The sequence below is a fragment of the Lissotriton helveticus genome, chromosome 11 (genome assembly GCF_964261635.1).
Source record: "Lissotriton helveticus chromosome 11, aLisHel1.1, whole genome shotgun sequence".
NCBI classification, from domain to species: domain Eukaryota; kingdom Metazoa; phylum Chordata; class Amphibia; order Caudata; family Salamandridae; genus Lissotriton; species Lissotriton helveticus.
In genome coordinates, this window is record NC_136072.1 from 491,775,280 (window position 1) to 491,799,498 (window position 24,219).

A 24,219-nucleotide genomic window follows, 5' to 3' on the forward strand; every position below is an offset into this window, starting at 1 on the left:
AAATGTTGCTCCTTTAAACACATTACCAACTTCCTCCAATGACAAGAGATCAAATTCCAATGGGGCAATCCATTCGGATAACTTTTCCAGTGGGCGGGCAAACAGTTCTCTATCCTCTCTAGAAGAGACTCGTAACCGGTTGGACTTCCTTGCACTTGGAAGATACAGCTTCCAACTCTCGACAAACAACTAACATCAAGACAAACCTGGCCAACTGTGATACAGAAGTTGCGCCATCAAAGCCAGACAAAAAAAGAAGTAGCGGCTAGTAAGGAGCAGGTCATCTCAATTGACCATGAGGTGTCAGAATCAGGAAGGCCAGACGTAGATCTGGAACCGATGCAACTCAAACCTGAATGATCAGTTTTTAGCCTATTCAGAGACACACAACCTTTGTCCCCCAAATCATGGCACTCTAGAGCTGGGGAGGAAGGGTCTCGGGTGGGAGCAGTTGATTAGACTGACTGGGCCGTTAAACCCGGAGGGATTATGTAATAAATGGGGTTACCAAATCTCCAGGGGGGTAGCACGGAACCAAGCGGGCAGGTCAAACTTCGGAGGACATGTGAAGCACTCACGCAGTACCCACAGACGACTCAACAGGCACAACACAAAAGAGGCAGGACACCAGTTAGAGTTGGAAAATTAGTAAGTAGTTTAGTATATCTCCAACCTGTAAGGCAAAAAAATGCATAAACAGTGGTATCACAACACGGCGCCAACTGGCACCAGAGCCAAGGGTATCAGGGGGGATTATTTACATGGGAAGTAAGGGCTGAGTCCGTAAGCCCATGGCTGAAAGGAAAAGAATGTGATTAAATTGTCACTAAACCTGGGGTCAATATGGCAGGGCCAACTCAGGCTCTCATCCTTAGCAGTAGACTGTAACTGCAAAGTACAACATTAGCATTAGGACACCCCATGCAGTATAACTCCAACACGACCCCTGTAAAGGAAAAGCTTCATGACATCACAACAAGTCTCAACAGACAGGAGCATCTGTAATAAAGCAGCAGGCTTGCTCATTAACCTGGGATGTAACCAGGGGCCTGGAATGACACGTCAGGCCAGCACAGGAGCAGGACACCTGCAGTAAAAAGGGCACATCAAGGTTTTACTCCACCCTCAACCTGTGGGAATAAAACACTAGGCAGAACTTGCAATGCCTGCATATGTGGGCATCCAACTTTAGGCACAAACTCCTTGAACATAGGGCCTCAACAGCATATCTGGAATCAACCGGTACTGGATGACTACTCAGCCCGGGACCTGCATGAAAGCATGAGGGCATCAACATTAGATATCTGTCTCATCACCTTAGGCCAGGGAGATGACCATCTCATCAGGTAAGGAGGCACCTTGTATGCAATAAAACCTTAGGCATACACATTACGGTGTGACATTAGGCATTTAACCATGAGCATATCAACACTGCCGCATTATTCCTGAGCACTACCACGGGCATCCAACACATTGCGCACCTCACCAGTGCGTACATTAGGCTCACTTAGGCAGGTAAATAACATCCGCAGGGGCCCCACAATCCTCATGGGTATAACGGCCTTGAATCAGCGCAAGATCACCCACCCGGCACAAAACATCAGTATACATTAGTAACAGATCACAACCATTCCTGGGCAGGGATAATCAAACATTTCCTATTACCCGGTCACTGTGCAGGAATAAACATTTCATTATGGCAAACCTAAATATCTCTTCAGGCGACTAACACTTCCTTAGAGGAGCAGTCGGCCTCAGCGGTATAACGCATGGGGATGCCCACCATTAGCAGGGGCATTAACACTAGGCCATAAGCACACTGGGCGCAAAACCATCGGCCTAAACATCAACCCAGCATTAACATAAGTCCTGGCCCTAGCTCTTGGGGCTTTAATAATTCCTTGGGGGACCCAGGGGAAAAGCATTGACATCCAGCCTACACCAGTTTGCACTTCAGGCTGTCGCCCAGTTCAGGGTATGATTACCATCCAAGCAAGTCATTGGGGGGGGGGGCTCGGACACCGACCCTGTGCCCCGTTGCCCACTTTGCCCTCCACACAGTCTAACGTAGCCCCCACTCACCGGGGTTCCGGGGAGGTCTCCTTTGCAGTAGGGGCCAGGCACTGACAATGTGCCTCCAGGCCCCTGCCGCACAGCACTCTCGTCGCGGGGCTCTCCACAACACCTGAGAGCCCCGGGGCACCTCCTTAGTCCTGCACAGGTCACTTGGGCCGGCAAAGGCTTCACTCAGGCCTATGCCGCACAAACAGGGCTCCCTCTCCACCACGGGAGCCCCGTGAAACACCTCCGACTGGCTTCGGGCCTCTCCTCTCTCTCGGGGACCTGGGGCTCGCACCGGAATCCGCCTCACTCCGGCCTCGTCAATCCCAGGGCTCCCCTCCGCTCACTGGGGACCCGGGGCTTGCACCGGCTTCTCTCCCGCTCCGGGTTCACGAACGGGGCTCCCTCCTCACCATGGGAGCCCCGCAGCGCCGTCGGCTGGCTTCTCCTGGCTGCCCGGCCGAGCAACCAATCCGCTCTTGGCTTCTGGGGGTGCGGCCGCTGGGCCAATCCGTGTGCGGCGGGGGCGGGCCGATGACGCGGCCGGGCGCCCCGTCACGTGATGGTGGTGGCGATGGCTTCAGGCCTAGTGCGGCCTGCTTGGAAAGCGTGGCAGTCTCCTCAAGGCTCTGGGGGCCGCCGAGGGAGACTCCACGCAATCGGGGCGGGCGAGGCCCTCGGCCACACGGCGGAGGCCCTCTCCTGGCACCGAGGGCCGCCGGGGACAGACAACAGCGCTTCGGTCCCAGCGCTTCACAGGGCTGCGGCGGTGAGTGGGGAACAGCAGCGCTTTCAGGACACACACAGCTCTGGATGGGCCAGCGGCGCTTCGATGGGGAGGGGAGCGCTTGGCCAGAATAGCACTCGGGGACACCCAGCGCTTGGAGGCCCAACAATGGTCTCTGGAGCCACAGCAGGTTGGCACAGTACAGCGCTTCTCAGGGGGCACGGCCGGAGAGCGCTTGAAGACAATTTAGGCAGTTCAGGACCCCAGCTTCCAGGGGCCTGGGGCCTCAAAGGGGCACAGCTCTTTCAGCACACGCAGCTCCTCACAGTCCAGCGCATCCACAGGGGCCACAACTTCCCAAGGGGGGCGGACAGTCCCACTACAGTTCCTCAGGGGCCCACTCCTCACCTCCTGGGCGCTCCTTTCGCGCAGCGCTGGCGTAATTCACGGTCCCTAATAGTGACAGGGACCTGGGTGGGCCCTCATAATTCAGGGGCCCATGGGACAGCAGAAGGGAGGGGGTTTTTGAGGGGTGCAGGGCCCAGCTCACAGGCCCATGTGGCGGTAGCACCTCGCAGCAGGTCCCCTCACGTTCCTGTCCCCGCTCTGACTGACTCTCTGGTGGCACATCCCCCTTACTTATACCCTCCTCCCAGGCAGTGCCAGAACCTTCTAGAATGTTGACAAAGCTGGCCTAAACTGGCTCAAGGGGAGGGGTTGAGCACCCTGGGTGCCAGGCTTTCCCTCCAAAAGCTAGGGGTGGCTGGGTAATAATACCTAGACCGCTGACCTATGGCAGTCTGGTGGCAAAACTCATGGCCATGGCATCCATTTTAAACACAGAACATTTTAGTCAGGTGCATTTCTAAAATGGGGGAAATTTACAAGAGCTCACACCATTACATGACATTACATATTAACAAGGTGTCTCACACCACACATGGCCTATACAGGTTTATTACCATGGGGGAGACATTTCAAATTAGGGGGGCAATAGCGAAAAATTTCGGGGGAAAAGGCCAAGTCCAACACAACTCCCCCCCCCCCCCCAGCCAAAAGCCAGGGTAGACCAATTAATGCCTTGATGGGCTTCCCTGCTTGGGGCGGAAAAAGGTGGACGCAGGCCGGCAACTACAGGAGCACCTGCAGTCCCTTCTCCACTCTGGAACCCAATGGTTCCCTCTCGCAACCCTCCCTTCACCAACAAAACCACCCCACTGGTGTTCCCTAGTGGGATGTGGCCAGGTCTGGCCTCTAGGCCATCCAGAAGTCTCTGGCCCTTGTTTCTTCATTGAGTGGGAGGCTCTAGCCTCGGGCTCGTAGTACTCTTGGACCACTCTCCTCTTTCCAAATTGCCACTGGTCCACCCACCTGGGATCTCCTCCCCCTACCTCTCCTCTTAGGGTTCCGCCATCTCCTTCCCCTGGGGACACCCTCAAACAACCACTCTCTCCCCAACCTGGAGTCGAAACCCTCAGGCTGAACCGGTGACAGGGGAGAGTCCTCCCTCCCCCTGCACCCCCTCCCAGAGTTCCACACCCTCCTAACTGGAGTAGTACCCCTGAGAGTCAAATTTGGGGGGACTCCGATTACAGATGTCCCACCCGCCAGGTCTGGCAAACCCTCAACCTGGCCACCCAACCCGGGATCTGCGCCCTGTGGCTGAGCCGGTGACAGAGGAGAGACCTTCCTCCCTCTGCACCCCCTCCCAGAGTTCTGCACCCTCCCACCAAGAGAAGTACCCCTGGGAGTCAAACTGGTAGGGTCCTTAATTACAGGTACCCCACCCTCCAGGTCAGGCAACCCCTGAACCTGGAACCCCAGTCCAGGATCTAAACCCTGTGACTGGTCAGACCCCCGAACCACTGGAGCTCTGATTACTGATGCTCCGGGTTCTCCTGACATGAGGGGATCCCCTTCAAGAGAAGGTACATCAGGACAGCCTAGGCTCCCAACCTGGGGTTCCCTTAAAGAACTCTCCAGGCCCTGTGACTGCGGTTGGGGCACCTCGGGACACCTCCCCGTCTCACTCCCTCCTGTAGATGGGATGTGAGCCCTACAACCCTCTCACTATCCTGGGATCTAGCTGGGCCATTCTTCACCTCTCCCGCCACACTGGGTAGGAAGATCCCTGCACCACTCCCTTCTGGATCACTCCCCAATGTCCTCTCAGACTCTCTGGCACTTACCCAAAGGTCTGCCTCCCGTGCAAGTTCCCTGGGGTCTGAGAACCCACACTGCAACAGATGGTGACGCAGGCTTAGGAAACAACTCCTCAGCACGTGCTCCCGGATAACGGCATGGCACAGCCCTTCCCAATCCTCCACTGCTCTCCTCACCACCCAATCCTCCAATGCAGTCCAACACTCCTCCTCAAACTCCCCCCAGGACTGGTGGGACAGTTTTCCCCTGCCCCTGAACACTAACCCGTCCCCCTCTTTCTGGGAATCCGTCACGGTCTCCTGGGCTTCGTGAGTGGAACTCCTTGCACTGGACCTACACTCACTGCCACCTCTGGATCCCACCCTCTCCGGTGTATCCAGGCTCCAAAAACCACTCTCAGGGGACAACCTACCCACCTGAGCTACTCTCTCCCTGGCAAAGGCCCTCTCCGCCCCTGCCATCCTCTCATGGGCTAGGACCATTTCTGTCTCTAGCCTCTGCTCCTGAATCCTCAGCTGCGCTAACTCCGTGGCCTGCTCCAACCTGAGCTTCTCCAGCGCTAGCTGATGCTCCCTTTCTTCCCTCCTATCTACCCACTCTTCTGGGGACAGGGAAAGGGATAGGGCAGTGCCCCCGGGACAGGACCCAGTGCGAGACTCCCTATCTACGGTGTCCTCGTCAGCTACTGGCGTCTCTGCCCTGCCAAACTCTTCCTCCTCTTCATCGGGGTAATTACCCTCCAGGGTTATAGATTGGGAGCCCTCCCACTGGCTTCTACCGAATCCACCCTTCAAATACTCAGGGGGGTAATCAGACAGGTCCCCACCGATCTTTAAGGGCTCCTCCCTCTTGAGGACCTCATAAAGAAACAACTTTCTTCTGATGTTTCCTACCGGGGGTATCCCTCTCTCCTTGAGGAAGTGTATCACTTCCTGTTTGGTGTACTCCATCAGTTCCACCTCATCATAAACCAACCCCATTGTGGTGAGGTTTCCTGGGACACACCCACAGTGGAACAAGGGCACACAATTGAAAACCCTTTTCCGGAGGAAGCAATACAGCAAACAATATTCAGCCAAACAATAATCTCCACAACCAGGCTGTGAATACCCTCAAAGCTCTACTTGTGGTGTAACCCGTGGCCGCTGTGGTACTGCGCAAACACAAGTCCTATCCCACCGCTCGCCACCAATGTAAGAAATGGGGTTACCAAATCTCCAGGGGGGTAGAACGGAACCAAGCGGGCAGGCCAAACTTCGGAGGACATGTGAAGCACTCACGCAGTACCCACAGACGACTCAACAGGCACAACACAAAAGAGGCAGGACACCAGTTAGAGTTGGAAAATTAGCAAGTAGTTTAGTATATCTCCAACCTGCAAGGCAAAAAAATGCATAAACAGTGGTATCACAACACGGCGCCAACTGGCACCAGAGCCAAGGGTATCAGGGGGGATTATTTACATGGGAAGTAAGGGATGAGTTCGTAAGCCCATGGCTGAAAGGAAAAGAATGTGATTAGATTGTCACTAAACCTGGGGTCAATATGGCAGGGCCAACTCAGGCTCTCATCCTTAGCAGTAGACTGTAACTGTAAAGTACAACATTAGCATTAGGACACCCCATGCAGTATAACTCCAACACGACCCCTGTAAAGGAAAAGCTTCATGACATCACAGCAAGTCTCAACAGACAGGAGCACCTGTAATAAAGCAGCAGGCTTGCTCATTAACCTGGGATGTAACCAGGGGCCTGGAATGACACGTCAGGCCAGCACAGGGGCAGGACACCTGCAGTAAAAGGGCACATCAAGGCTTTACTCCACCCTCAACCTGTGGGAATAAAACACTAGGCAGAACTTGTAATGCCTGCATATGTGGGCATCCAACTTTAGGCACAAACTACTTGAACATAGGGCCTCAACAGCATATCTGGAATCAACCGGTACTGGATGACTACTCAGCCCGGGACCTGCATGAAAGCATGAGGGCATCAACATTAGATATCGGGCTCATCACCTTAGGCCAGGGAGATGACCATCTCATCAGGTAAGGAGGCACCTTGTATGCAATAAAACCTTAGGCATACACATTACGGTGTGACATTAGGCATTTAACCATGAGCATATCAACACCGGTGCATTATTCCTGAGCACTACCATGGGCATCCAACACATTGCGCACCTCACCAGTGCGTACATTAGGCTCACTTAGGCAGGTAAATAACATCCGCAGGGGCCCCACAATCCTCATGGGTATAACGGCCTGGAATCAGCGTAAGATCACCCACCCGGCGCAAAACATCAGTATACATTAGTAACAGGTCACAACCATTCCTGGGCAGGGATAATCAAACATTTCCTATTACCCGGTCACTGTGCAGGAATAAACATTTCATAAGGGCAAACCTAAATATCTCTTCAGGCGACTAACACTTCCTTAGAGGAGCAGTCGGCCTCAGCAGTATAACGCATGGGGATGACCACCATTAGCAGGGGCATTAACACTAGGCCATAAGCACACTGGGCGCAAAACCATCGGCCTAAACATCAACCCAGCATTAACATAAGTCCTGGCCCTAGCTCTTGGGGCTTTAATAATTCCTTGGGGGACCCAGGGGCAAAGCATTGACATCTAGCCTACCCCAGTTTGCACTTCAGGCTGTCGCCCAGTTCAGGGTATGACTACCATCCAAGCAAGTCATAGGGGGGGGGGGGGGGGGGGCGGACACCGACCCTGTGCCCCGTTGCCCACTCTACCCTCCACACAGTCTAACGTAGCCCCCACTCACCGGGGTTCCGGGGAGGTCTCCTTTGCAGTAGGGGCAAGGCACCGACAATGTGCCTCGAGGCCCCTGCCTCACAGCACTCTCGTCGTGGGGCTCTCCACAACACCTGAGAGCCCCGGGGCACCTCCTTAGTCCTGCACAGGTCACTCGGGGCCCGCAAGGCCTCACTCAGGCCTATGCCGCACAAACGGGGCTCCCTCTCCACCACGGGAGCCCCGCGAAACACCTCCGGCTGGCTTCGGGCCTCCCCCGGGCCCCTCCTCTCTCTTGGAGACCCGGGGCTCGCACCGGAATCCGCCTCACTCCAGCCTCGTCAATCCCGGGGCTCCCCTCCGCTCACTGGGGACCCGGGGCTTGCACCGGCTTCACTCCCGCTCTGGGTTCACGATCGGGGCTCCCTCCTCACCATGGGAGCCCCACAGCGCCGTCGGCTGGCTTCTCCTGGCTGCCCGGCCGAGCAACCAATCCGCTCGCGGCTTCTGGGGGCGCGGCCGTTGGGCCAATCCGTGCGCGGCGGGAGCGGGCCGATGACGCGGCCGGGCGCCCCCGTCACGTGATGGTGGTGGCAATGGCTTCAGGTCTAGTGCGGCCTGCTTGGAAAGCGCGGCGGTCTCCTCAAGGCTCCGGGGGCCGCCGCGGGAGACTCCACGCAATCGGGCCGGGCACGGCCCTCGGCCACACAGCGGCGGCCCTCTCCTGGCACCAAGGGCCGCCGGGGGCAGACAACAGCGCTTCGGTCCCAGCGCTTCACAGGGCTGCGGCGGTGAGTGGGGAACAGCAGCGCTTTCAGGACACACACAGCTCTTGATGGGCCAGCGGCGCTTCGATGGGGAGGGGAGCGCTTGGCCAGAATAGCACTCTGGGACACCCAGCGCTTGGAGGCCCAACAATGGTCTCTGGAGCCACAGCAGGGTGGCACAGTACAGCGCTTCTCAGGGGGCACGGCCGGAGAGCGCTTGAAGGCAATTTAGGCAGTTCAGGACCCCAGCTTCCAGGGCCCTCAAAGGGGCACAGCTCTTTCAGCACACGCAGCTCCTCACAGTCCAGCGCTTCCACAGGGGCCACAACTTCCCAAGGGGGGCGGACAGTCCCACTACAGTTCCTCAGGGGCCCACTCCTCACCTCCTGGGCGCTCCTTTCACGCAGCGCTGGCGTAATTCACGGTCCCTAATAGTGACAGGGATCTGGGTGGGCCCTCATAATTCAGGGGACAGCAGAGGGGAGGGGGTTTTTGAGAGGTGCAGGGCCCAGCTCACAGGCCCATGTGGCGGTAGCACCTCGCAGCAGGTCCCCTCACGTTCCTGTCCCCGCTCTGACTGACTCTCTGGTGGCACATCCCCCTTACTTATACCCTCCTCCCAGGCAGTGCCAGAACCTTCTAGAATGTTGGCAAAGCTGGCCTAAACTGGCTCAAGGGGAGGGGTTGAGCACCCTGGGTGCCAGGCTTTCCCTCCAAAAGCTAGGGGTGGCTGGGTAATAATACCTAGACCGCTGACCTATGGCAGTCCGGTGGCAAAACCAATGGCCATGGCATCCATTTTAAACACAGAACATTTTAGTCAGGTGCATTTCTAAAATGGGGGAAATTTACAAGTGCTCACACCATTACATGACATTACATATTAACAAGGTGTCTCACACCACACATGGCCTATACAGGTTTATTACCACGGGGGGCAAAAGCGAAAAATTTCGGGGGAAAAGGCCAAGTCCAACAGATCATACTGGCTAGTCACTCAGTCTCACAATAAAGCAGCTGCACTACGCCTTCTCCCCTTCAAAAAGTTTCTCCAACGTCTCAAATCCACCCAACATCTGATCTCATGAATGAACTCCATACTAAACATACGAGCCCCACTGCAACACTTACCCTAACAGTTGGAAGAGAGACTTGGGCACTATATTAGTGATACACAATGGGACACCATTTACAATCATACAAATAACTTCTCCCATCTTGACCAAGCACAGGCGCATCTTTACAAAATTCTATGCCAGTGGCCCTACAAGCCTGTGAAATTATTCTCCGTAGACAGGAAACACAGCTGGTGGCACAGTGGAGAGCCCGGTACAATATTCCACATATTGTGGCCATGTGCTGGTCTTGGCAATTTTGGGATGCTAAACTAACAATCCTTGGACAGACTGAAGGCAGAGACATGAAGAAAGAGCCAGTTTCACAACTTCTAGGGACCGCCGTTGTGCCCTTGTTTTCTACAAAGGAGACAATCTTACATCTTCTAGCAGTCAAGCACACCATCTTAAGACTGTGGGGTAAAGACATCTCCCCTAACATGGATATGTGGCTTCAGAAAGTTTGGCACCTATTGGGATTTGAGAAAATAGCATATGAATTGAAGGGTGAAACAGCCACCTTTAACAAAATGTGGGACCCAGTTTTTGATTATTTAAATATTGAAAATAGACTCCTAACCTGCCCCGAAAGGCTACGAGCCCTTGTACTGATATCCTTTGATTGAGCCTTTCCAGGTAGAAACTAGAGTGACAAGAGAACTGGAATGGATGGTCCTTGAACAGACAGTTTGTGAATTGAACATTGTGGTGCCACGAGGGGGAGGTGGGTGGGATAATGGGGAGGGAAAATTGGGAAGGGATTGGTCTTCCTTCCTCTTTTTCCTTTTTTCCCCCTTATTCATCTCTCTCCTGGTTTAGGTGGGTATACCCACATTTTATTGTTAATGAACTATAATTTCAGTAAAAAAAAACAAACTGAAACATAAAACAATGTGGAGGTCCTGATGCATGGCCATCAAACATTTCCAGAGGGTAAAAGTAATACATTTCACCTGCCAAGTTAGTTGGTTTCGAAAACCACTTCCGGGGTGGGTGTAATTCCAGCTTTTATAAAGGCACAGATTTGCCAGGAAGGGATGAAGCATCAGACAACATTTTTACCTCAAGAAGTTTTGCAATCAAGCAAGGCTTCACTGCAAATAATTCAGCACCAAAGATGATCTCAGTTACAACCCTGTCCGTACCTGCTTCCAGTATTGGCCGCATCATTTGGCTCCCATACTATTTATGGAAATACGACGGTCACCACTGTTAGTAACCCTTAACCCTGAATAGGACACAGAGTTTAGACAGAAATTCCAAATCCAGATTCACACAAGTGATAACCAGGGCTTTAAATATAGTTACTCTATTGATTCACCTACTATTAAAAGACCATTTTATGTTCTGCAATAGTTTATTTCCATCCAAGTCTCATTTCTTGCATTTACAAAAAGCAGACTGCTCACAGCTTACAAGTCAAATAACTTTAATTGCTCTTGGACGGTCGGGGGGGGGGGGTAGAGAAGGGGACAAACGATTTAAAGCTGCATCCTCAACATTCATAAGTAGGCTGGCTTACAAGCCACCCACTTAGGAACAAATACCACCCCATCTGAGTAAGGCTCAAGGGGAAGTCACTTGTACAGGTCCTGGTCAGGACGGCAGAAAGGACCGAACACGGACGTTGACAATTTTCTATTTCTAAAATATCTGAAGCTGTGTCCAGGTCGAGCCTTAATATCAGCCAGTTGACTGAATAAAACGTATGAACTTAACAGGCCCCACAGTGGTTAAGCCTACATCGGCTGGCCAGAGGAAAATTCTTGGTACTACATGGTAGTTTCATGCTGTTTGGATGACAGGCCGTTGCCGTACTGACCTGGGGTCTGGGAGTTGTTGTGGGGATTTGGCCTGTACTTCTTTAATTTTTTCCTCTTATTTCATTCTTTAATTTTTCTTTCCTATACACACAACCCTACAACCCTTCTTCCTGCACTTTTCTTAGTCTTTGAGGACCTCTGTTGCTTTTTGCTGCATTCCTTTTTCTTCTTTGTGTGTTTTTTCTTCTTTCTTTACATGTCCTACCTCTGTAGGCATAGTTAGAAACTATCATTTAAATAACCTTTAAAAATCACTGAAAAAAACATACGTTTCAGGCATGTTATACTTAGGAATTCGCATTTAAAAAAACCTTAGAAATTCACTGAAAAAAACCATAGGTTTCAGGGGCGTTATAGTTAGCTGGGCATTTCACTCGTACAAAACCATACAAAATTCCCCTGTTATAGTTAGTTCAGCTAATTATAACTCGCGCGCCCGCAATGCACTGCTGATGACGTCACATATTACATCACTCATGACAGTGTCAGTGCTGGGACAGGCGAAACGCGTTGAAGAGCGACATTAAATATTGAAGCATATCACCACACGGCGTCGTCTTTCCTCATGTTTCATGGGGTTGAGATTGGCGATTTTACCGTGTCTTGCTTGGGTGACCGGTAACGGCAACGCGCCCTCTGTTCTGGTGGAGGCAGCAGTAACGCAAGCAAAGGAGGATATAGATATATATATTGTGACAATCACGGAAGCCACGGACGGAGGAGGAAGCACCACGAGGCTGGGGGTTGATTGGACCCTCAAATACCCTTCTGTCCAGAGTTGGCTCATGGGGCATTGTACCCTACCTTCCTAAGCATACTACATCAGTATTTCTGCATGAGCAAGGGATTTGTATAGATATAAAATATATATCCATACACATTGATAAATAATAGTACCATCACACCACTTTGTACATACACTTTTTATTGTGGAAAGACATTAGTGAGTGACAGGGGGATCTGACCCCGGTCCTGACGAAGGAGGCTGTAGCCCCGAAACATGTTGACCCGCACAGGAAAGTAAGCCCATTAACTCGCTTACCCTTTCCGAAACCACATTTTTTAACAATACCAGCCAGTGTTTATTAAATAGTTTTTTCTATCACTAGGCCAGGTATTTTTTAACATCGCTTTTCTATATCACCCCTGACCCTACTGACACTCACTCCAATTCACTCACATAGCACCCACATTTAAAAGGTGCTCCAGCGTAGTCGCTTGTCGCAGCACTGCCCCGTCCGTCAGCCGGGCGGGAAGACCCCGATGATGAAGCATGACACCAAGGGCCCTTTTGGTGTGTGAGGGGTATTTTAACACATTTTGTGTATTCCAACAACAACAAGGTATACACTGACCTTTTCTGAGGTGGACCTTTTTTGATTACCAGTAATTTTTACAAGTAAACTTACATTCAGCAGGTCAAACCAGTTTAAATTTACAGGCAGAAATCTGCAATAAATCGAGCCACATGTGAAATGCAGTGTGGATCTGCAAGCAAGTCCTAATTTTTCAGAGGACAGCTTGGACGCGGTTATATTTACCGCACCCCAACATGTACATATTTAACCAGATACGGGAAATAACTATTTATCCACCAGATTGTAATCAGAGTCTAAATTGTGTACTAATAACTGCTATTATTTACAGTACTTGGAAAAGACAGAAATACGACAGAACAATCAATCACTGGTAATGCCAAAACATGGCTTATAGCTGAAATTACTTCTTTAGTCACTGATGAGTTTAGGCATTCAGTTAGTATTCATACACGTACATCATCCACCACAGGTTCACTCTTACATTCACTCTCCCATTTGCAATAAAACAGACTTATGAACTTAAGCATAGGGAAGGTAAATTAAACAAATCAAAGTACAAAAAATAAATCATGCTATCACTTAAACTTAAAGGACACTTAATTAAAATTAAAAAATAAAAGTCAAAATAGCACCAGGAGCCATCTTGCACGTTATTGTATACAGTATTGTGGTCCATTTATAATCATCATGTTGGCATTTTTAGAGCTGTAAAAATAATGATGCACTATGCATATAACCATTCCAAGATGTCCATTTAGTAAACATCGCACCTGGCGACCATTTTCGAAAGCTAATGTTTACACTGTATTGCTACTGTACTGCTACAAAGTTGTTACAAAAGTAAAAGCCCAATAAAGAAAGCAAATGAAAGGGGGATCTATAAAAGTAAAAAATGAAAAACTAAAAAGGACTTGCCACCGTACAGATACTATTGGGTATCCATTTTCAGGCAGATGAATAGAAAGGATCATGCAAAAAACTGGTACTCACATGGTAATAGAGACTATGGAAGAACTGGGCTAACCTTTTGCCCCCCTGCAGTATGCTGGCATGGGGAGATCAAAATGTGAATGGTACTGGAAAACAGACAGAAGAGGGCTGATCCAAAGGTCTTCTTGGTATGTGCAGGTATGTCGAATATTTTTTTCTGAAATAATTCAGAGGTCCTGGCTGACAGCTCCACAGTGCAACTCTTCTACCATCATGGTTTGTCATACGCATTAACCAACACCAAACTCTTTACAGCTATATCAACCAACCCAGAAAAACCCATTGGCTTTAGCATGTGATTTTCACTATTAATAAATCAGTCCTATGTCCTTTATTATGAAAGATTACAACAAACATATTGGACCTGTGGCATCTGACATAACGTTTCCTAATGAACCAACCAGGCATGTGCGCATTATTAATAGCTCCTCGCCATAACCAAATCCAGCCTGCTGTACTGAGCAAGAATATTCCCACATAGTAACCATCAAGCAAGTATAGAGTCATAAAATTAGAAGTTCAACTAAATTGAAGCAGGCTAAACAGTGCAGAATGCATCCTGAAAGGGCCTAACAAGGATTTGCACCATGCAAACCTTATACCCCAAGATTTTCTTAGAAAGGTAACCAACACAAGACTCCTTTCCTATTATAGTAGGCTAGGAGAATCCATGCAACATAATACAGGTTTTAACACAGAAGATTAACCTCTTGAATGCTCATGATGAGCTCAGCTCGTCATGACCGCGCCCATTCCGTGGATCGCTCGCACGCTGGGCTGATTCCCCTGCTGTGCTGAACGTTCCATTGGAACAGGCGCAGTCATGAGCACCGGAGCGCCGTGGCTCATGACGACCTGACCTAGTCATGAGCATGGGGGCGCTGTATGCCCGCCCCCCAGCACAGCGGGGGAATCCGAATAGCTGCGAAGGGGTTAACAATAGACCCTTAAAGGCCTTTAATTAATGGGTTTCACAATAAATAAGGTAAACCTACTGCTTTTGTCATAATATTAAAAAACAGAATCTGTCCCACGGTATTCGGCATATATTTTTCCTAAATAAACAAATCAGGTACAAAGTCTTTATCACTGGCTTGTCACCATTAAAAAGAACAAAAAAACGTACTCCAACTATATTGATCACAATCTTTGAAGTAAAGCAACCACTGGTATACAAATTTAAATAAATTCAAAATTACAGACAGCAAAAATGTACAACCCCTCCTAAAATGGTGCAACAATAATTCTCATAGGGCATTTTACCCAGAGGGTTGGGCACTGTCACTAGGGTAGCCAACACCAAAAGACCTAGGCTACTAGGTTAATAACCGAGATTTCATTTAATAAAATATTTGTCTGCAGTCAAACCTTCACTTTAGTGCAGCCACTGACTCGTTGGCAAAAGTCACACTACCTTTACAATATGGAAGTCAACAACAAGATAAGGGACACAGGGGAAAAGTAAATGCTTCTAGTAATAAAACCAAAAGCAATTTCCTTTTAAAAAAAAATCAAAGTCTGGATGCGTGGCATGAGCTTACCTCAGGTCCCTCCCCCCGAAGCCCAGTGTGGTGAGGTAGCAAACCCCTAGATACCGGGATTTGGGGTGAGCAGCCACTTGGGAAAGGGCCAGTGCTCCCTCTTCCTACTCAGGGCAACAGTATCCTTCTGACCCGCCAGAGGGCAAGATTGGGTGCATTGCCTTCAATCTACCCCGGGGGTTTTCCACAAGGCAGAAAAACACATAGGGCAGTCCATGCTGGAATCAGGCCAAGCCGCAACCACTGAAGAGGAATACAGTCTTTCTGTTCCCTGGAGGCAGAAAGGAGTCCGCCCCCGAACAGCCATCCCAGGAGACGTAGAAAGTCCATTAGACTCCATGGATTTCTTTTCTCCAGGGAGAAAAGCGGCCCCTTGGGCAAGATCCAGTGCTCCCGCTTCCCAGCAAAAGCAATACGGTCTTTCTGCCCCCAGGAGAGGAAAGAGTAGAAAGTCAACTAGCCCAATATATATATACTTTTAGTGAAAGAATATAGGTTGAGGTGTGCCGCTCAGGAATCAGACTCTCCCCCACCCCTAAAGCCCCATCAGTCTTGCTACATGTTTATAGCATCCCCATTGCAAGCGAGAGGAAATTTGGAATGTTTTGGGTTTTGTTTTGACATGTAGTTCGACAGAGTCAGAGTTAATCCCAATTTTTTACTTGCCATGCTGAATGGTCGCAATATTCGGGCATGGTAAAGCCAGACATCAGGGAACCCTACTAAACCCTGATATTTATAAATACTAGAAACCCTGGGGAGTCTAGGATAGTGTGCTTTGCATGGATCCCAGTACGTTTTTTTACCCACAATGCCCTACACGCCTCAAACTTTAAATCAATCATTTTCATCATATCCCTGTGAAGGAAATTTCAAGAATCTGTGAGCATCCACCAATTTCCTATCTCCCCCTGTTCCCACAATTCTCCGGATAAAACTGTACCCAGCTTGTTTGGTTAGCCTAACACCGACAACAGAACGCATCAAACCAGGGATCATGCATAGTCAATATGGTTTCAGCGTGGCCTCCTGGTTTAGTACTCTCCTGTTGCAAGTGCTAGACCCATTCAAACGACTGGGAAGGAGTGTAAGAACAGTGGGTGTTAGGAATAAAGTGGATCCTTGCAGATAAAATAACGGGTTGTTTGGATATGATGTCTTAAAATCATGCTATGGACTCCCCCAGACATTCAAAAGGGTATGAGATTTTCTTTGTATAATTTAATTATTAGATTCTATGGTACAATCGAAATTCTGATGTAGATGAAATTAAGTCTGGATACATTTGCATTGTGCACAGTGAATGTGTTCTAAGTAAGCCCTCTGACCTCCTGGTCTGGGAACTCTGCTCTCCCCCTCATGCAGCTCTGTCACTGTGCCGCAGCCCTCAGCACCTCTCTGGTTGCAGGTAGATGTTCGAGACCCTCCTCCACCCACAGGCTTCTGCTTGCACCTCATCCCCGGTGGTCCAGTGGGAGAGCCTTGCTCTTCTGCTGGTTCTGCTTCTGTCTCGGTTTTCTTTTTCCGTCTGTTGTCCATCTGTTGCTTTTATTTACTTTTTGGGCCTATGTGGTCTATCGGTTGCTATCTGTTGCTTTCATATTTGTGCCTAGTTGTGCCCTTCTGTATTGTGCCTGGTTTTGTCCTTCCCCTCGCCGTTCTTGCCGCTGCTGCCCCCACACCCCCCCCTGCTGGTTCCCGTTCCCGCCACCCAGCTGCACTCCCTCCCCATCCCCTACTGAATGGGTCCCGCAGTGGGTGTGTGCGCAGTTGGCGTGCCAAAAGCACCCAGTCTGCGCCCGTCCCATACCAGACCACAACCAGGACACTGGTTCTCTGCCCCCCCCCCACCTCTACGACTCAGCCACCCTCCACGCACACCACCCTGGAAGACATTACAACTGCCAGCTATCTACGCCAAACACCACCCACGGCCAGTTCTCATGGCGACACTGCCAACAATCCTTCACCACGCTCCGCACCACACAGCCACCAGCACACCCGAAGCCCTGAAATGCATCCTCCTCAACGTGCGCTCTCTGCACTGACATAACAGAAATCTGGGACTTCAACACCCTCTTGCCAGACATCACCTTCTTCACGGAAACCTGGACAACCCCACCTCCGCCCAACATCGCTACCGCCAACAACGACGGACACAAGATCCAGAGGAAGGGCCGCCTCAACCACCCAGGAGGACTCACCATCGCACACAAGAACTCCCTCCGACTCACCACCGCCAGCACGAATGACTCCTTGTGCCCTACGGAACACCTCCATTTCCAGATCCAGACCAGCCCCAGAACGACCATATGCGGCACCCTTGTCTACAGGTACCCCGGCCTCGAACCATGTTCACCATAACCAATACCAACCTCATTGCACCCCACGCCATCGCCTCCATGGACTACATACTGCTCCGAGACCTAAACCTCCACCTCGACAACCTCAGCGACCCAAACTCCTCCGCTCGACTGGACAACCTCACCAACATTAGACTGAACCAGCTCGTCACCACCTCCACCGACAAGCAGGACACACCCTCGACCCCATCTTCGCAGGAGGCAACAACATCCACTTCAGCCAGACCACGCAACCCCCCTGGACGGACCACCACTGCGTACACTTCTCCTTCAACAAAGCCACCGATCACAAACCTACACCACGTCCTCCGCGAAGAAACTGGAGTAAGGTCAGAGAGGAGCACCCCAACTCCACCCTCACCCACAATCCCCCTCCCACCTCAAGCGACGCAAACTCTGCACCCAAGGAACTACACAGATGGATCACCAACTGCACAGACATACGCGCACCCTTCTGCAACCCCAACAAACAGAGCCCGATGAAGGCCACCTGGTTTACCACTGACCTCCAAGAATCCAGACGCACCTGCAAACGTCTCAAGAAGCTATGGAGAAACAGCAAAACCACAAAAGATCGTACCACCTACAAAATCGCCATGACTGATTACCACCAGCTCATCAGATCCACCAAAAGGACCTTCATCCGGAACAAAATCCTCGCTAACTCAAGCAACTCAAAGGAACTCTTCAGCATCATTCAGAAATTCACCAAACCCCCCCAGCAAAGCCACTGACCTCACACCCTTCCTGGATCTCTGCAACAAACTTGACTCCTACTTCCATCTGAAAATCTATGACAACTTCAACAGACACCATACACAGAAACCACTCCTCCCTCCAGCAACGACAGCCAGTCTACCATCTCTGCCTGGACGCCAGTCACCATCAAAGACACCGCCACAACCATGAAAAGCATTAATTCAAGAACCCGCACGTACCCCTGACCGCCGCACATCTTTCACAGAGCCCCCGCCGCCATAGCACTCTGGCTACGATGCACCATCAACGCCACCTTCGAATCCGGCACGTTCGCCTACGACTGGAAAAGTGCAGAAGTCAAGCCCCGCACATCTTTCACAGAGCCCCCGCCGCCATAGCACTCTGGCTACGATGCACCATCAACGCCACCTTCGAATCCGGCACGTTCGCCTACGACTGGAAAAGTGCAGAAGTCAAGCCCCTCCTCAAGAAGCCTTCTGCAGTCCAGACGGACCTCAAAAACTACTGACCCATCTCTCTCCTCCCCTTCACAGCCAAAGTCAGAGAAGATAGTCAACGTCCAGCTAACGAACTTCTTCGAAAAGAACTCCATCCTCCACTCTTCCAAAGCCAGAATCCACAGCACCGAGACCGCCCTGCTCGCCGCCACAGATGACATCCGCAGTCTCCTTGACCAAGGCCCCACCGTGGCCCTCATCCTACTAGATCTCTCTGCGGCCTTCGAAACAGTCTCCCACCTCCAGACTCCACAACGTTGGCATACAGGGGACTGGCTCCGCTCCTTCATCACCAGCAGAACCCAAAGAATCAGACTCCCGTCCTTCCTCTCCGAACCCACAGAGATAAACTGTGTTGTACCCGAAGGATCATTGCTTAGGACCACGGTCTTCAACACCTACATGGCCCCCCTCGCCAGACAGCATGAACTCCGCATAGTATCCTACGCTGACGACACCCAGCTCATCCTCTCCCTCACAAAGGACACCCACGCCACCAGACTCAGCTTCCAGCAAAGAAGGAATGAAAGACGTTGCATCCTGGATGAGCGCAGCAGCTGCCTGAAGCTCAACTCGGAGAAGACAATAGTCCTCATCCTCGGACCCACCCCCTCAGCATGGAACAACACCTAGTGGCCCACCACCCTCAGCAACCCCCCCCCCGCTCCCAAGGACCATGCCCGAAACCTCAGCATCATACTGGACTCCTCCATCACCATGACCCTACAGATAAACGCCTCCACCTGCTTAAACACCCTCTGCATCCTTTGCAAGACCTTCAAATGGATCCTACCCCAATCCAGAAAGACCGTCACCCACGCACTCATAACAAGCAGACTGTGCTATGGAAACGCCCTCTACACCGGAATCAACAAATCCCTGCTCTGCATACTCCAGACCATCCAGAACACCGCGGCCAGACTCTTCCTCGGCATCCCACAACATTAACACATCACCTAACACCTACGAAACATCCACTGGCTTCCCTTCGTGCTACTCACCCACACCTACAAATCCCTCACCAACACTGAAACCCAATACCTCAACGGAAGTCTCCTTCCACGTACCAAAGAGAAACCTCTGCTTGTCGACCTCGCGCGCACCAAAACCCTGCACATCTGCAGAGCCAGAGCAGGTGTAAGAGCCTTCTCCTACGTCCCGGCTAAGATCTGGAACGAGCTCTCAATCGACATCAGATGCTCTCCCACTCTGCACACCTTCAGGAAGAGCCTCAAGACCTGGCTCTTCAGTGGAGTCTGAGCAGCACCCCACCCCCCCCACGAGCCTTGAGACCCTCACAGGTGAGTAGCACGCTTCACAATTCCCTGATTAATAATGTAGAAGGTTTTCAATATAATCTAGGTCAGCACAGTAACGATTTCTTTTTCAACACAACATTGTCCAGGTCACATGTAGGTTGTTGGCGTTTTGTGTAAATGGATTAGTGATTTTAAAACATGTATGTATTGCCTATGTTTTGTAACTCTGAAGAAGTCTCTGCATAGGGACAAAATAAAAGAAGAAAGGTTTATAAAAATAAATAAATAAGAAGAAGATCATTGTGAGAAGGAGCAGGGGTACCCCCAATAAAGCCATGTATAAAACAGGAACTATCCAACGAAGGTTCAGAGACGGACCAGAAAGAGTTAACTTTCTTTGGCCTTCTCAACTGCAGGACAAGGAACTCACCTTTCCAAGCAACAGCAAATGGAATGACGCGTCTTGGAGCAACTGGGCAGAGTCAGTGGCAGAAAGGGACATCCCGGAAGACACCGAGGTGTGCGTGTTCAGGAATCCGGAGATAACAGAACAGAGCACCCCTGAGGAACGAGGACGAGAAGCAGACGCGACGATTCGGGAACAAGGAGGAGAAGCAGACAAGCCCATTGAAGGGCAAGGACGAAAACCAGACGAGGGACCCCAACGACGCAAGGAGAGAGCCGACGTTAAACAAGAGGAGTGGACGGAAGAGTGGTGGTCACCCCCGGAAGACGCGATAACGCCGCCATAGCTCAGGAGAGTTACGGCCCCGCGGTATATGAATCGGGGCAATGGTCATAGTAATTGAGGGAGGAGGGCGGCGAGTCCAAGGGATTCAAGGGGCACAGGCAGTTGGGGTGTTGATCTTTCGTACCCATTCCTTCACCTCCCCCCTCACCTCCCGCTCACAACCCTCGTCACTCACTTTTTTTAAACTTGAATTTGAATTTGAATTTAAAAGGCTTGTATAGCGCATCGTACACCATTACGGTTTCTTGGCGCTTTAGCGGCATGCAATAAAACAGGGATGGGACATTTAAAGTGGGAAGGCCTGAGTAAACAGAAAAGTTTTCAGTCCCTTACGAAAAAGGGAATATTGTTTTAAATTTCGGAGGTGGTCCGGCAGGGAGTTCCAGAATACCGGAGCCAGAAAGGAGAAGTTGGAACCTCCCCATTTTTTTCTGGTAAAACGGGGGACTTGCAGTAGGGCCCGATCCGACGAACGAAGGTGTCTGACAGGAACGTAGTTGGTTAGGAGAGAGGAAATGAAGGCCGGGGCCATTCCTTGTCGTGCCTGAAAGACCATGCACCCCATCTTGAAAAGCGAACGCTGCCGGACCGGCAGCCAGTGCAGTTCCTTCAACAGAGGTGTAGCATGATGGAACCGGGGGAGGCCATACACCAGCCGAGCTGCTTGGTTCTGCACAAGCTGGAGTTTACGGAGGCTGTATGCCGGAATGCCGTTGTAAAGGGCATTGGCATAGTCTAGCCGGGAGATGACCAAGGCAGACATAATGAGTTTGAGTGCCAGAAGGGAAAAGAAACGGGAAACAGTGCGGATAGTTCGAAGCATAAGAAAACAAGAAGAAACAACAGCACCAACCTGTGAGTGAAGAGTGAGCTGGTGGTTGATTTTTATGCCCAATGTTTTTACCGTAGAAGAAGGAAGGGGGGAGGTACCGAGAGTGAGGGGCCAAAAGGAAGAGTTCCAGGGACTGGGGGAGCCACCAGTAAGCACCAACTCGGTTTTATCCGGATTGAGCTTCAGATGGTTGTGGCTCATCCAGTCCCTGATAAAAATCATAATAGACTGAAAATTAGAGATAGCGTGGGGGGAAGAAGAAAGGTCAAAAATCAGCTGGAGGTCGTCCGCATAGTTGTACACCGCGACCTCCCGCTGCTGGAGTGCAAAGATCAGAGGGTAGATGTAAAGATTAAACAATAAAGGGGAAAGAGAGGAACCTTGGGGAACACCACAAGTGATCTTCACAGGGTCTGCCGTGAACTCTCCCAGCCGGACCGCCTGTGTGCGATCCCGCAGGAAGGACGAGAGCCACACTAGTGCTGACCCTCCGATTCCCGCCGCTCCGATACGTGAAAGCAAGATGGAATGGTCCACCGTATCGAAAGCGGCGGAGAGGTCGAGGAGCACCAGGGCTTGATGTTTATTTTGGTCCCGACTCTCCCTGAGGGTGTTTAGGACCGACACCACCACAGACTCGGTAGAGTGTTTGGGGCGGAAACCAGCCTGGCAAGATGCCAGGCCACCCGTAGCCTCAACATGGGAGCTAAGCACCGCGGCAACATGCCGCTCAAGCACTTTGCCCAGGTACGGCAGCAAAGAGATGGGCCGGTAGTTGGAAGAAATAGCTGAGTCGGCCCCTGGTTTTTTGAGATGGGCACAATAGAAGCTACTTTAAGGGCCGGGGTCACAATTCCCTGTGAGAGGGAACTGTTTAAAAAGATAATCGGGGGCTGTGTGCAGACCGAGAAGATCTGCTGCAAGATACGAGCCGGGCAGATGTCAGCAGGTGATCCCGACTTAACTTTTAGCAGAATTTCCCGGAACCTAGTTTCCGTGATGGAAGGAATTGATATTAGACTGGGCGGCAGGGCTGGTGGGCAGGGGTCGGCATAAGAAGCGGAGGGAGGGGGAATGTTATTTTTAATGTTAAGCACCTTATCCAAAAAATAAGAATTTAATGAGTCACAGAGAGTTTGTGTAGGAAGGGGCTTGGATGTACTCCTGTCTGAGAAAGCTAACTCCTTAACTATCGAGAAAATTTCTCGTGGTTGATTCTCAGCTGCTAAGATTTTTGATGAGAAATAGGTGGATTTAGTTTCAATGATAGCTTTCTTATAGTCCTGCCGTTTACGGCACCATAAGCCTTGTAACCACAGCTATATAAATAATTCCTGTTTCGCCGTGATTCTCCTCAAAAAAGAAACGCAACATAAACCGAAGACCGGAAGACTAAGAGGCCGGATTGTTCTTTAAAGTGTTGTTCTTTCTTTTGCATGGTCCTGACAGGGTTCACCAGGGAGTACATCTGAATACTATTCCTGATCCTCCCCTATATCTACCCTGCTTTTCTTGGTTATATTCACTGTGATGGCACGGTCTACACTTTAAGTTACCTTTTCCCTAACGGGACAGCCGCATTAACCGCCCTTTTCTCTTTTGTCTACCTGAGGCGGTGCCAACATCCACTGGAGAGGACGAGGAGCTACAGCATCCTGTGCCAAGACGACCGCAGTTTCCCTTCCCAACCACCTCACCTTGTGCAGTTACAAATTCTATTTTTACTTGATACAATAAATGAAGCCATTATTCAACAGCCTGTAAGACCCCCTCGATTTATTTTCCGCCCGTCCCTCACATCTGGTGTCAGAAGTGGGATCGGGGGAAATGGAGGCAGCCGTGAGAAAGATGCCTGAAAGTCAAGAGAAACACGCTGCATGGAGAAGTTTCTGAGTGCAGTCGAAGAGGACCGGGTGAATCTACATAAGTCCCTTGCAGAACAAGGTCAGACACAAGAGGCTGTGATTGTGACACTGGCGAATACCTTGGGCCACAAAGGAGTACAGCAGGATTCCCTTCTCTGGTCCTACAAAAATATGTCGAAGGAGAGGATCCTGATTTCTTTTTGCTAATTTTGAACGCATGGCCAGGGCCGCCGGATGGAGCCAAGACACATGGGGCCAATACTTAGGTCCGCTACTGTCAGGAGAGCTCCAAGTGGCCTATCAGGCTGTAAATCCCTTGGGCCTTACACCATACGATGATATCAAGAAGAACAACCTTGAGAGACAGGGCATAGATGATGACACCTACAGTATCCGCTTATGCCAGATAAAGGAGGGCCCTCAGGAGACTCCCCGTGCCTTGGCTTATAGGGTGAGGGATATGGCAGAAAGGTGGTTAAAGACACATCTCGCAACAAAAGAGGAGATAATGGAGAAAGTGTATCTTGAACAGTATCTTTCCTCCCTCTATCCAAACATACAGAAAAGGGTAAGACAACATACTGGACTGAACCTGGACAGGGCTATTGATATAGCCAGTGCGTTTCATAGAGCACAAGAATCACAAAGGGGTCGCGAAGATGTGCACT

The 24,219-nt window shown here is 50.7% G+C and overlaps 1 protein-coding gene across 5 annotated transcripts in view; it reads right to left on the bottom strand.

Annotated features, from left to right (window-relative positions):
• PIK3CB (phosphatidylinositol-4,5-bisphosphate 3-kinase catalytic subunit beta) overlaps nucleotides 1-24,219 on the bottom strand; it is a 999,444-nt gene that overhangs the window by 940,089 nt on the left and 35,136 nt on the right. The window contains exon 1 of one of the 5 annotated variants that reach the window (XM_078666110.1): nucleotides 3,197-3,211. The exons of the other annotated variants lie outside the window; for them this stretch is intronic. The gene's annotated coding sequence lies outside the window, so the exon portion shown is untranslated. Of the gene's footprint in view, nucleotides 1-3,196; nucleotides 3,212-24,219 lie in introns of those variants that run through there. 5 annotated transcript variants of the gene reach the window in all.